Below are 12318 nucleotides of genomic sequence, written 5' to 3'. Positions count from 1 at the left end.
CAGCCCTCACGGCGGCCCCGCCGCGGCGCCGGGCCTCCCCCGTCCCGCTCCCGCGGCGGCCGGAATGGAACGGTCCGGCGGGGGGGATTGTGGGAGGCGCACGCGCGAGGGGCGGAGGGCATGTGGGGGGGCGGCGGCGGCGGCGGCGGCGGCCGTGGCGGCGGTTGGTGGCCGTGGGGGCGGGGAAGGGGGGGGAGGAAAGAAGAGGCGGTGGAGGAGGAGGAGGCTGGGGCTCGCGCCGCCGAAGGTACGCGTGAGGGCCCGCGCCCGGCCGTCCTGACAGGGGCCGAGGGGGGGCGGAGGGCCGTGCGAGCGGGCGCCCCCGAGCGAGCGCCGACGGGCCGGCGGGCGCGCCAGGCGGCCGAAGGCGGGGGTCGGGGGGAGAGCGAGCGGCGAGCCCGGAGGCCGTCCGGCGCGTGCGGGCGGGCGTGCGCGCTCCGCCGCCCGAGTGGGGGCCGGGGGGGGCGCCGCGGGCAGGGCCTGGTGGGAGGTGGGGGGGCGCGCGGCGCCCTTCGCTCGCGCCCGCCCTCCCTCCCGAGCCGCCGCCGCCGCCGCCGCTCTGCCGCCGCCGCTCCCGCCGCCATTTTGGGTTCGCTTTGCGGAGGGGCAGTCGATCCCCGCCTGGGTTGCGGGACCGCCTCCCCTCGGTGGCCCCTGCCCGGCCGCACGCCTTGCCCTTCTCCTCGCTCGCGGTTCCGCCCGTCCGCGCCCCCGCGGGCCGCCTCCTGACAAGCGGCAGGGAGCCGCCGCCGACCCGGGGCCGCCGAGGAGCCTGCTTGGCGGCCGCCCCCCTTCCCCACTTCCCTGCACTCTCCTCTCGCTCGGCCTCGGCCTCTGACACGGTGAGCAGAGCCGCCCGCGGAGGCTTCGGGCCTAAGTGCTCCGCGCGCGAGGCGAGCCTGGGCGGCCCGGGCGCCCCTGTCACCTCCCGGACCTGGACCTCCGGGAGAGCGGCGGCGGGGTGGGGGAGGGGAGCGAGGCGAGGGGATCCTGAGCGGCCCGGGAAGTCCCTCCCGGCGGGGGGGGGGAGGAAGGGGTGTCCCTGGCGGGCGGGCTCCGGGGCTGGGGGAGGGGCGGGAAAGTCGGCGGGCGGAGGCGGAGCCGCCCGGGCCCCTGACAGGTTAGTTGGCGCGCGGCGGAGGCGCGGCGGGAGCATCCCCCGGCCCCGCGGGCAGGGGCGGGGTGGGGGGGCCCGCCGGGGGTGCCGGGTCCGGCGCGCGCGGTCCGGCCCGGGGTGCGAGTTGAGCGGGTGTCCTGGGGAGTCCGGACGGGGACGGCGAGTGTGGCCGTGAGCTGTCGGTGTGCGGGTGTGGGCGCGCGGGGCCGGAAAGTGTTCCGGGAGAGTTGGCTGGGGTCCGTGCAAGTGTGCGGGAGTTCCCCGCGCGCCTCGCCGCGTCCCGGAGCGGGCCGCCTGCCCCCCCCCCCCCCGCCGCCGGCCGTGCCCGCGCCCTGCGCCGCCTGGGAGCGCCCGCTGCTGCCGGCGCGGGGGAGCCATGGCGGTAGCGCCCTCGGCGCCGCGTCTGTGTGTGCGGCCGGGGACGGGGCGCTCGTCCCGGCCGGTCGTGCCGGTGGGGGCCGTCCTCGGGCGGCGGCCGGTCGGGCCAGCGCGAGCCCCGACGGCCTGGGAGGCACGGGCGGCCTTCCTGCGGCCGGGCCGGGAGGCTGCTCGCAACGGCGCCCGCTGCGGTGCGGTCCTGCGCCCGTGCGCGCGCGGTGCGGGGCCCGATTTCCCGTCACGGAGCGGGGAGTGGAGGCGGAACGACATCCTTTCCCCAAGGTCACGCCGAGTGGGTGGCCACGCTGAGGCTGTGCCCGAGTGCGGTGCCTGCTTGTCCGGCGGCGCGTTCGCCCGGGCCCCGCAGGGTGTCCCGCACCGTCCGGCTTCCCGGGGAGCCGGGGGCGCGGGCGCCTGGCCGCGCGGCTGCCGGGGCTGAGCTGGGTCGCACGTGCGCACGACCGTGGGCCGGCCCCGCAGGGTGGCCTGTAGGAAGCGGCCGTCCACACCGGGTTAGCTCTTGCTGCTGGAGGAGTCGGCCCCTGACGCCCGGCGTGTGCGGTGCGGGGAGCATGTCTGCTCGGCTCCGGCCGGCCCTGCGGCCGCTGGGGGACTGCTGGCCGCCTCTCTCGAAGTCTGTGGGCGGGAGGACCTTCTCCCCTTCGTCCCACAGATGTATTCACCGAGTTGACTGAGCAGTTACTCAGCGAGTGGTCCCTGCCTTGGGGGGAGAGTAATCGAGGTGACCCTGTGGAAACAACCTGGGTGCCTCTGAGGGGACTTGCCGTGGCAGAGGTAGGTTAAGGCCAGCGACAAGGACGAGTCAGTGTTGGGGTTGAAACTAAAACTTTCCTAAAAAGTCTGTGGAGTGTGGAGGGAATTTACTCTCCGGGGCAGGTTGACACGGAAGCAAGCGAGTCTGTTGACCCATCTGAAAGCAGGCAGGTCTGGGACACGCGCGCCTCCTGCATCTTCTGTTGACATTTATGCGTATACTGTTTTGGGGATCTGGTCATTGTTGCTGGACATTCCTGTGGATATTGGAACTTTTTGGCTGGGCTGAAGGAGTTCTCTGAAGACTATAAGGATCCCATCAGTGACTATGAGGGGGAAATGCTTGAAGGAAGACAGCATAACGGTGCATCTCTGGAAAACAGAGTATTTTTGATAGGCTAGATTAGTAGTTCTTAAAGTTTTTTGGGGGTCACTTATCCTTCTGAGACTCTGATGACAGGTCCTCACTGATAAACGAGCTTTAACACAGTCACACAAATGATGCAGTCGGTTTCAGGAACTGAAATTGTGATGAAGTAGAACCTTTTCATATTTAGGTCTCATTTGAAAGCCTTTTAAAATACATGGAGCTTTGTTTGGAGATGAAGATGTTGGTATGAGTTTTAGGTGACAAAGATTCTGTGACAGTTTTTGGTGTGCTGAAAGTGAGGAGAACTTTAAGGTCGTGTCTTTTACTCTTTTTATAAACTCGATTTTGCAACGTTAGTACAGGATTCTGAATTAGGTGGTAAGAAAACATATTGCTCAGATATTTATGGCTTTATTCTTTTTCCTTTTTATTCTTAAACTCCTCTTTCTGGTTTTGCATTGGGATTCAAGCTTCCGAAGCTCATTTACTGGATTTGTGTTATATGTAACAAACTATCAATTGAATTATGTGCAGGGGACACACAGATGAGTAATGTATGGGCTCTGTCCTTGGACAGATTCTAATCCACTTGAAGCTGAGGATTCTGTGATGGGGTTGGTTTTCAGAAGGGCAAGAAGGAGGGAAGAATATTTCTAGAAGTTGAGGTTTCATGACTTAACTGCAGAGTTTTTGCCATTATTAATTCTTAGGAAGCTATGAAGCCTTCCCACTCTGTATGCAACTTTGTAACTATGAAATGTGTTTTGGTGTCATCTGGTGTTTTTGAAAAGGAGGCATACTTTGGTTGCCTTCCTTGTCTTGTTCTCAGTGTATTTATGTAGTAAGTTTTTGGTTGGGGGGGTACATGCATCCAAGAAACTCTACTGGGGTAAAATGCAGCAGCTATTTGACAGACTACCCATGCATCTAGTACTAGGTATTTAAAATACGTACTGCGTTTTTGAAAGAACCAGACATTCAGAAAGGTGTTTTGATAGCACAGATTACAGGATTCATTAAGATAATGGAAAGATCTGAAGAAAAAATGGTGCAGTTTTCTCTACTCTTTATTGTCATGGTCTCTGTGTAAGAATGTCATGGAAATTTGTGAAAAGTTTAATGTTTTCTCTAATTTTTAACTTGGATAGTAAATTTGTGGGTTTTTAACCCACTGAGCCACCCAGATGCCCCTAAATTTGTGGGTTTTTAAAATAATATGTTTTTCATACGCATGTAGTGTGTATCTGTGCATATAGATACATATATATATATATATATATAGTCTTGGTTGTATGAGATACTTGATAATTTAAAAATGCTTATAATAATTACAAGAAATTATTCAGAATCTAAGGATCACGGAACGAAAGCAATTTTCATGTCATATTTTTGAGTTGTGTTCTAAAATATGGAGCATAGGAGGGCCTGGGTGGCTCAGTCTTTAGATTTCTGCCTTTGGCTCAGATCATGATCCCGGGGTCCTGGGATTGAGCCCCACCTAGGGCTCCCTGCTCAGTGGGAAGCCTGCTTCTCTCTCTCCCGCTTTAGCTTCCCCTGCTTGTGTTCCCTCTCTCACTGTCTCTGTCAAATAAAAATAAAATCTTTAAAAAATAAATAAAGTATGGAGCATAACTTTATTCCTCTATATCTTGCTAGGCATTGTGTCTTTATGGCATTAGCTGTACCACTTGAGGTTTTATCCTAAGTCTTCCAGGACTTACAAATAGAGAAGTGGCCACATTTAGTCCTGCCAGAATGACTGCCTGTACACAGTAGAGAAGTTTTACCCTATCTGTAGGTGATGCATCTGTAGTTAAGAATTTCATATTGCTATTTGAGTCATGTGTGTTGGTCTGAGTTGTTTAAAGGTCATACATAATCTTCCTTATGTCTGCTGTGAAGTCTGCTTTGTGGCAGCCTTTCTAGAAGCCTGACATGTCTTTAACCTGGTTGCCATAAAAGAGGGGAAGTGAAAGTAATTTTTGTTTAATTTTGAGTTATTTTGCTATTTTTAAAAATTTTTTTTATATTTATTTATTTGACAGAGATCACAAGTAGGCAGAGAGGCAGGCAGAGAGAGAGAGAGAGGGAGAGTGAAGCAGGCTCCCCGCTGAGCAGAGAGCCCGATGCTGGGCTTGATCCCAGGACCCCAAGATCATAACTTGAGCTGAAGGCAGAGGCTTAACACACTGAGCCACCCAGGTGCCCCTAAAATTATTTTTTCTTTAAATTGCCTGTAATTTTTTTGGTTTTGTTTATATTCTTTTGTACTGAGATGTTAGATTTTCAAACTTAGGATTTGTCTTTTTAGTAAATGATAACTGTCAAGCTTACATTTCATGTTTTAGAGATCAGTATTTTAGTGACTGCCTCATTGGTGGTGGTCAGTGGCAGTGTGATGTTGACACAACATAATAAATTATAGATTTAAGTGATGACAGAAATGTAATAACCTTGTTATTTCAAGAGTTTTGTTGCCTTTGTTGGACAGCTAACTTTTGTATATTTGAAGAATCTAAAATTTATTTTAGCATTGATTGGTTTTGCTTTTCATAGCTTTTCATCCTTTGCTCTCAGACATACTCAAGTTGATGACAGGATTGTGTACTTTTTCCATTTCATTTTGTTCATTTTTTAAACATGGGAAATTTCAAACATACAGAAATGAAGAGACGAGTGTAGGGAGTTCTTCTGGATTCAGCCCCTGGCTTCAGCAGTCAGTACCACCGGTTGCGACCCTGAGTCCCTACCTGCTGGCCTCGCTGCCACCTCGCCTCCCCTGCTTTGCTTATTTTGAAGCAAATCTTTTATATATTATATAATTTCATTCATAAATACTTAAGTGTATGCGTTCTTTTTACACTTTAATGGGGAAATATTTCTCCATAGTTAGATCTCTATAACTTTTTAAATTAAAGTGATGATAAGTGGAATGAAACTACTTCTAACCCATTTTACGTGTAAGGATTGCCTCTGCAAACTATGAGAAATGAACGGAATAGAATTCACCTCACTGCTTTTTAGATGTTTGCATTGAAAAATGCAAACAGTTCCTGTGTTTGCCAGAAAAGCTTTTCAGCTTTTTTCTAATGTACGAGTGAGAAATAATGTGTCTCTTAGAGTCTTTTTTTTTTTTTTAAGTGCTAGTAACAAGGCGCTGAAAACATTTCTGAGTTCTTCTTGCTCTTGATTTTCTAACTGAATCTAATGACCACAGAGAAACCAGGTAATACTGGAGATGTTGAACAGGAGCTGAAATTGGTTTAAATTAATCTTGGATGGTATGAAATAACATTGTTTTGAATTTTGAAAGTTTAATTGCAGACAATTGAAAGTCCGTATCATTGCTTCAGTTGTTAACTACAAACCATTGGCAATTATGATGAGGATAGAAACATTGTAGAAAAAGAAAGTACATTTCCTGTTGTTACAAAGATAAATCAAATGTAGAGATTTGAAGTGATTACTAGTAAAGTAGAATTTAGCCTTCTATAAAAAGTTGACAGTTAAAATTATGAGTGTGAGTTCTGTCACTAGTGAAACTTTGATTAACTTATCTTTTGTTATATCTTAGAGTCCCACAGTAAATAAATCATGAGTTTTTGACTTGTTTTACATTTTATCTCTTCCACACTTGGTACCAAATCAGTCTTCTCTTTCCGTCCTAATTGTCCTAAAACCCCAGGTGGACAGTGTCCGATTAGAAAGTAACTATATTGTTGGCTTCTTATTACAAGGGACATTATTTAGAATATGGAGATGATATTCCTTATGATATGGTTTCTTAAATTGAGCATTGCTGAAAATGGAAGCACCAGAATTTAAATGTTTACTAATATAAGAAGCCTAATAGTGCTTAATGGAGAGAATTTAAAAGATTGTCTTTGAACGAAGAAACTGTTAACTCTGACATTTGAAGATATGGGGGACTGAATAAGTCATTTATGATAATTCCAGGGTACATATTTTATGGAATATAAAGGTCTTCAAAGAAGATTGGAGGGTGTACATCTTAAGTGCAGATTACACCAAGTGAAGTGACAGCACTTGAGGAAGTTCAAGTTTAGACGCAGAAACATATCAAAGAAAAAAAGAGTAATCACCTTGAAACTACAAGGAGAGATTTAATTTAACTTTGTGTGTGTAAAGAAAAAATGTTATATAAATGTAGATAAAGTCACAGTTAAATTCCGTTCAGCAGGTGTTCTTTCTGTGGCACCCAGGTGACTCGGTCCGTCAAGCCTTGGACTCGCGATCTCAGCTCAGGTCTTGATCTCCATCCTGTGCCTGGAGCCTACTTTAAAAAAGACAAATGGGGGCGCCTGGGTGGCTCAATGACTAAAGCCTCTGCCTTCCGCTCAGGTCATGATCCCAGCGTCCTGGGATCGAGCCCTGAGTCAGGCGCTCAGCTCAACGGGGAGCCGGCTTCCCCCTTTCTCTCTGCCTGTCTCTCTGCTTACTTGTGATCTCTCTCTGTCAAATAAATAAATTTTTTAAAAATCTTGAAAAACGAAAAAAGACAAATAAAAACAAGTATTTTTTCTATTCATCTCTCATTCAGCCGGCTGACATTTTTCTGATGCTTATCTCATCTCCATTTCTGTACTTAGGTGTTAGGAAAAGAGAAGGGTTTTTTTTTTTCCTGCCTCAGAAAGTAGTGAATCTAGTAGGAAGATCATCCTGTTAACAAACGCTAGAATACACAGTGTAGTACATTTCTCCCAGGTAGAGAAGGGAGAAATTTATTAACTCTGTGGAGAGAACAAAAAGGTTAAGTATAGCTTCCTGCAAGGGGGAAGAGCCAGGTCTTAAAGGATAAATACGAGTTACTCAGTAAGGCTTAGAGGAGACGTTCTTGGTAGCAGAAGATATCTGCGAAGGCATAAAAATGAGAATAACATAGCAGGATGAGTTAGGAACTGCAGTTTGGATCTGCACTTTCTGCCTGTTTTCCTAGGATTTCCTGTGTCCTCAGTACCATGTAAAGTTGGGTTTTGTACTTAAGAGATCCACAGAACAACAGTGGAGCTGTGTTCCACACACTCTGCCTAGACAACATCATAATACGCTGTTACTGTTAAATAAAGGTTATTTCTCACAAAGATTAAAGTCAAGAAAATAATTGTTATGTTTTAGTTACTCAAAAAAACTTCTCCTAGAACACTCTACCCCTTCCCCATCCTCATCCGTGCGTCATTCATTAGCATTACATGCGTCCAGCCAGTGAAGACTTGGTAGGATTGCTTTTCTGAGGAGTGAGCAGATCCCCCAGCCCGCACGTCGGTGCATTTCCCCCTCAGTTTGTTGAAAATCTGAAATAGTGATTAAGATCATGGACTCAGAAATCAGATTGACTAGGCTCAGGTCCCAGTTTTGCTACTTACGGTGTAATCTTCAGGCAAATACTTAAGGTCTTTGGTTTTTTTGACTGTAAGATGATGGTAATACAGCACAGGGTTGTTGAGAGATTGTACCAGGTAATACATGAGAAGTGCCTAGGTAGTGTCATGTAGCAAGTACATAATACAGATTTGCTATGACTATTTCTCTTATTTCCTAGAAATAGAAATTTTTTTTAGGAAAATAAATGATCTAGCATGCATATAATGCTTATAGGAAGTAAGAACATGTAAAATACATTTTAGAAGTATGTATATAAACAACTTTATTACATATATATGTATTTTTTCTAATTCTCAATTTATGTTCTCTTACTTTCCCTCACCTGTGAATTCTACTTTTGTGTTCTCTCACTTAACTCTAGACTAGGCTTTTTTAATTTTTTGTTTTTTAAGATTTTATGTTTAGGTAATCTCTGTGTAGACCCAACATGGAACTCGAATTTACAACCCCAAGATCAGGAATCACATGCTTTAATCAACTGAGCCAGGAGCCCTGAGACTGGGCTTTTATGTTTGGCTGCTGCTTCTTACCAAATCAAGTACTTGTCTTTAAAGTGAACAGGAATATATCTTTCAGTTTGAAGTTTTTAGGGCAGAGAACTTTGTCTTTGAACTGAATTGGGTTTAGTTAGGATGCTTTTCAATGTATGTATGTATTTATTTATTTACTGTTATTTTTTTAAGATTCCATTCATTCACTTGACAGAGAGAGAGAGATCACAAGCAGGCAGAGAGGGGTGGGGAGGAGCCGAGCAGAGAGCCCGACGCGGGGACCCCAAGACCACGACACGAGCCGAAGGCAGAGGCCCAACCCACCGAGCCACCCAAGCGTCCCTGTATTTATTTATTTTTAAAGGTTTTATTTCTTTGAGAGAGAGCACACATGCACATGGTAGAGGGAGCGGGAGAAGCAAACTCCTTGCTGAGCAGGGAGCCCGAAGCAAGGCTTAGTCCCAGGGCCCTGAAATCATGACCTGAGCTGACGACAGACGGTTTACTGACAGACTCTCCCGGGCACTCCAGCACAGTTCTGTTTTTAAATCTGATCATCTCTTTGGTTTTAGAAGCCTGGTGTATCCTTCCAAAGCAGAACCTGTTGCTTTCACTAAATCACCTGCGTTTATTGAGTGTTTAGTATGTGCTAGACTTTAGAATACAGTGAAGAATGAACCAAACAAGGTCCTTGAGCATTTTCATTTTACTCTTCCAGAACAAGATGTTTTAGTACTGCTGCAATGTGCTACCATCATCTACATGTGGTTCAAGCAAGGTATTGTAAAACTTTCTGAAAGAATGTCTTCGAATATGATTATTTTATACCAGAGCAAGTCAGTTCTAGGACAAAACCCTCTTCCTCTTGAGGCCCTCCATTATCTGCCTGTGTTTTATCCAGGCGATCTACCGTGCAGTTCGTCCTTTGGGACATCAGTAGATTAACTCCTCTGTTCAGAGTCAAATAAAAATTAAAACTAACATTCTGTCTCCTATGCCTTCTAACAGAAGGAACATGTAGACTTTCATTCAGTAAATATTAATTGTATTCTTACGTTATACCAGGTACTGTTCTAAGCCCAGGGGGTACAGCAGTGAAAAAAAACAGTCAAAAATCATTGCTTTCAGGGGCACCCGGCCGGCTCAGCCGCTAGAGCGAGCACCTCTTGATCTCGGAGTCTTCAGTTCAAGCCCCACCTTCGGTGTAGAGATTACTTAGAAAAAATCATTGGTGCTCACTTTGAGTAAGATATTGAATAAATGGATATAATGTCATAGCATCTCCAGAGCAGGTGCTGTGAAGCACATGTAAGTGAAGTGGGGCGTGGTCAGTGGTTAGGGAGGTCCTTTGAGGCAGTGGTACTGCAGTGGAGACCCGAATGCTGCCAGGCAGCTGGGGACAGCACAGGCCCTCAGGCAGTAGTATGTTTGTGTTTAAGAAAAGAAAGGGCTAGAACAGAGGAAACAAGGTGGGGATCAATGATAGGAGATAGGTAAAGAGGTTAGCCATGGGCTACATAGTGGAGAGACCTAGAAGACTTGACTAAGTAACTAGATCTTATTCTAGATTATTCTAGATTTGATAGGAACCTGTTGGGAGGTTTGAGCAGGGAAGTGAGTACCCTTTGAAAGGCAGGAATGAGGCAACCAGAGTGGCCAGGTAGGCCATTGTGACACTTGAGGCAAGAGAGGGTTGTGAGGGGCACTTAGGCTGGTGTCAGGGAGACCGGGTCGCCGTCTGTTCCTAACGGTGGGGGGATGAGAACTTGGATTGGCTGTGGGGTGTGAGTAAAATGATGGTTTTACATTGGGTTTTGCTGAACATTTGCTGAAATTTGGAACACCGGGAGGGGCAGGTTGCAAGAGTGCAAAAATTTAAGAATTTGGTTTGGATGTGTACTGACTTTCCTATTATTTCTGTTACTTCTGTTTCTAATTCTGTTCCGGTTGAGGTATTGAGTAGGAAGTTTGATCTGTAAATCTCAGGATTGGGGCAGATAGAAATTTGGTAGTTGATCAGGATAGCGTGATCAGGTAGAGTGATTTAGATCCATGGGACTTGATGAGATCACCTGGAGAGTGAGTGTAGACAGGAGATGAAGTTCTTGGAATGAATTGTGGAGTATTCTTTGGCATTTAGAGGTATTTAATCCGTACTGCCTCGGCTGAAAGAATTGTGTGATAATTTCACAAATAATACTTCTTAAGAAAAGCTGGCAAGTACTAGTAAAGACAGAGACCAAAAAAAGTGGTTGAAGAGCAGATTTTCTGTCAAATAGCTTTTTGATTGTTCCGAGATCAGAACACTCATTTTATGTGAAACTAAAACACAGTGCCTATTTTTACTAGATTACTCTGAAAAGATGGCCAGAATGGTCATTACCTTCGTAGATATCCATTGTGGAGGACAACATAAACTAAAATAAAGAAATAGAAATTTATAAAATAATGAAGTTTTGGGGGGCCTGGCTGGCTCAGTTGGAGGAGCATATAACTTTTGATCCCAGGGTGGTGAGTTTGAGCCCAATGTTGGATGTAGAGATGACTTAAATAAAATGTAAAAACTAGTAGTAAAATAAGGAAGTATCAGAAGACATGAAGCTTCTTATCCATTCGCATGATAACCATTCCTGGCTTGGACAAGTTAGAGTGAGGTCAGCTGCGTCCTGTTTTCTTCTCTGGTCTGTCACTGGGCATTGTTAAACCTTCCTTTAATGAAGCTGGTTTTTCATCTGTAGACTTGCTGAATCAACACATTAACATCTGAGAATACATTTGTAAGCTCCAATATGTGAAGGTATTAAGGACTTAATATTGTTTAGGTTGACTTGCTGTATATTTGGGGACATCTGGGCTTGGGTAGGAATTTTTTTTTTAATGTATTTGTGGTGTCCGAAATGGAAAGGAATAGAAATTACAGACCAGATCACAGCATATAGGTTATTTTGTGGGGTTGATTTAAACCCTATCAGAAGTCCTCTTAGCTACCGCATGAAGCAGATCCTGTCTCACTTGAGTGCATGACTCTCGCTGGCCGGTCCCCCTCAGCCATTAGGAAAGTGCAGGGCCCATCTGTTGAATTGCACTGTGCCTGAAAGGCTAGTAGTTTTGGACTTTGTCAGTCCAGGAAGAGAAATTAATTCCATAACATTGAGGGGAAACATTTCTAATAACAACATACTCCCCAGGGTTTACCTGACATCTTGTTGCAATTTTATAGAAATCACTGAAGAATTAAGGGTCTGTCGTGTACGACTTCTCTTTCCCTAGTCAAAGTCAGAATCATCAGGTGTGTGCATTAGAGAGCCGTTTCTCTTCCAGGTAAATGGGGTAAATGGTGTCCTTAAGAAAACACTGCCCCAAATTTCCAGGTAGGTAGAGGTGATCTTCTTTTTTTTTTTTTTTTAAAGATTTTATTTTTTATTTGACAGAGAGAGATCACAAGCAGGCAGAGAGGCAGGCAGAGAGAGAGGAGGAAGCAGGCTCCCCGCCGAGCAGAGAGCCCGATGCAGGGCTCGATCCCAGGACCCTGGGATCATGACCTGAGCCGAAGGCAGCGGCTTAACCCACTGAGCCACCCAGGCGCCCCAGAGGTGATCTTCTTAAGTAGAAACCGAGATGTGTAAGAGGGTAATATGATTTGGGATTCAGATAAGCTTCTAAAAGTACTTCTAGATGAATCTGTTTCACAAAAATCTGGAAACTGTTCACAGAGACTTAGATGCCTCAAAATGGGCATCTTCTAGTTTCCTGGGTGTCCATTCTGTGCCTTACCTTAGCAGCTG

General features: G+C 46.9%; 1 protein-coding gene across 2 annotated transcripts in view; it reads left to right on the top strand.

Moving 5' to 3' along the window:
- The first annotated feature begins 610 nt into the window (after window positions 1-610).
- The window catches only part of ASH1L (ASH1 like histone lysine methyltransferase), a 180157-nt gene continuing 168449 nt past the window's right edge, over window positions 611-12318 (top strand). Inside the window, exon 1 of one of the 2 annotated variants that reach the window (XM_044266511.1) lies at window positions 611-842. The gene's annotated coding sequence lies outside the window, so the exon portion shown is untranslated. Of the gene's footprint in view, window positions 843-8956; window positions 9312-12318 lie in introns of those variants that run through there. The other variant, XM_044266512.1, reaches the window with a different exon arrangement.

This window comes from Neovison vison, chromosome 10, assembly GCF_020171115.1.
Source record: "Neovison vison isolate M4711 chromosome 10, ASM_NN_V1, whole genome shotgun sequence".
NCBI classification, from domain to species: domain Eukaryota; kingdom Metazoa; phylum Chordata; class Mammalia; order Carnivora; family Mustelidae; genus Neogale; species Neogale vison.
This window is presented reverse-complemented; position numbering and strand designations above follow the sequence as displayed.